Here is a 2,502-nt window from a genome sequence, read left to right on the forward strand (position 1 = left end):
ATAGCACATTTTTTTCGTATGGACATTAGCTATTTATTTCATCTTTTTTGATATAATTCTTTTTATTATTTTACTTTAAGTTCTGGGATACATGTGCAGAACGTGCAGGTTTGCTACATAGGTATACATGTGCCTTGGTGGTTTGCTGCACCTGTCAATCCGTCATCTAGGTTTTAAGCCCCTCATGCATTAGGTATTTGTCCTAATGCTCTCCCTCCCCTTACCCCCCACCCTCTGACAGGCCCCGGTGTGTGATGTTCCCCTTCCTGTGTCCATGCATTCTCATTGTTCAACTCCCACTTACAAGTGAGAACATGTGGTGTTTGGTTTTCGGTTCCTGTGTTAGTTTGCTGAGAATGATGGTTTCCAGCTTCATCCACGTCCCTACAAAGGACATGAACTCATTCTTCTTTATGGCAGCATGGTATTCCATGGTGTATATGTGCCACATTTTCTTAATCCAGTCTATCACTGATGGGCATCTGAGTTGGTTCCAAGTCTTTGCTGTTGTGAATAGTGCTGCAATAAACATACGTGTGCATGTGTCTTCATAGTAGAATGGTTTATAATCCTTTGGGTATGTACCCAGTAATGGGATGGCTGGGTCACATGGTATTTCTAGTTCTAGATCCTTGAGGAATCGCCACACTGTCTTCCACAATGGCTGAACTAATTTATTCTCCCACCAACAGCGTAAAAGCGTTCCTATTTCTCCACAGCCTCACCAGGTTGTGACTACCGTCTGCATACATGTGTGAGGGGAGAGAGATGCTGTGCTCCAGCCGCTGTCGCTGGGGCTAGGGGAGGACACTCCCAGATCCCTCTATGGAGAGGATGTCCACCTGGAACTTCAGGGGTGGTCTGGCTCCCCCCACTGGCCCCCAGGCTGCAGAGCTGCCTCCTATCGTTGTGCTCTGCTGCAGTGCCGCCCCCACCTCAGGGATGCTTTGCTTTTCTCCTTCCTGCCAGCTCCCAGTCAGGGCCTGTCTGACCTGTTGCCTGAGGCCTGGAAGGATCCAGGACAACTGGCTTTGGCCAGGTGTGGGAAAGAGTCCAGAAATACGTAATACAGCGCCCATTCCAGAGCCCTGGAACGTCTCTGAAGCAGGAGGGTATAAATAGAACACTCCAGAAAGAGTGTCCTCATCAGGCACTCCCTTGCCCCCACCACATTCCATATGAGGGAAGCTGTGGATCAGGTAGAACAGCCAGGCCAGCAGGCAGTGCCCTATGACTCGAGGCAGGGCCCATGGATGGCGCTGCAAGGCCTCTGGTGGAAGGGGAGGAGGGACATGGCTGGAGGAAGAAGCAAGGCTGAAAAAGATTGGGGCTGGGAAGGGGTCAGTGGAGACTCAGAAAGAAAACCACAAAAGATCTAATGTCTTCATGTTTCACTCCATTTTTTGGCTCCTACTGAGGGCAAACATAAGATTATATAAAGAAGACTGCTCTCCATCCGAAAGATGACTGAGGGGCACTATTCATCATCTCACTCGCTGCACTCCACCAGAGTATGACACAACGGAGTCCTCCGTGCATGGGAGAGAAATGAGTGGTGCCAACCACTCCAGAAGAACTGCCCAATGAAGGCCCTTGCAGAGGGGTAAATGGGTGGAGGGTGGTTGGGTGCATGGGGGATAAGAGGATGAATAAATCAATTCGTACATCAGTAGGAGAGTGATAAATGGATGAGAGGGTGGGTAGGTGATTGGCTGGATGAATGGATGAATGGATGGGTGGACGGACGAGTGGGTGGGTAGATGGATGCATAGATGGATGCATGGATGAATAAGTGGGTGGGTGGATGGAGGGGTGGATACATAGATGGGTGGATGGATGGATGCATGGGTGGATGCATGGATGGATGGATGTTTGGGTGGGTGGATGGATGGATGGATGTTTGGGTGGATGGATGTTTGGGTGGATAGATGTTTGGGTGGATGGATGGATGGATGTTTGGTGGATGGAGAGATGGATGGGTGGATGGATGGATGGTTGTGTGGTTGAACGTTTGGGTGGATAAATGGATGAGTGGATGGGTAGATGGATGTGTAGGTACATGAATGGATGAATGAGTGAGTGGATGGATGAAGGGATGGATGGATGGATGGATGGATGGATGGATGGATGGATGGATAATTGGATGGACAGATGGATGGATGGATGGATGGATGGATGGATGGATGGATGGATGGATGGATGGATGATTGAATGGATGGATGGATGGATGAATGGATCGATGGTTGGGTGGATGGATGTTTGGGTGGATGGATGAGTGAGTGGGTAGATGGATGGGTAGGTGGAGGAATGGATAAATGAGTGAGTGAGTGGGTGGGTGGATGGATGGATGAATGGATGGGTGGGTGGATGTTTGAGTGGATGGATGGATGGATAAATGGATGGAGGGATGGATGGATGTTTGGATGGATGAATGGATGGATGGATGGGAGGGTGGCAGGGAGGATGACGGATAAATAAATGTATTGATTTATTACTCACACA

The sequence above is a fragment of the Mandrillus leucophaeus genome, unplaced genomic scaffold (assembly GCF_000951045.1).
Source record: "Mandrillus leucophaeus isolate KB7577 unplaced genomic scaffold, Mleu.le_1.0 Scaffold244, whole genome shotgun sequence".
Lineage (NCBI taxonomy): Eukaryota > Metazoa > Chordata > Mammalia > Primates > Cercopithecidae > Mandrillus > Mandrillus leucophaeus.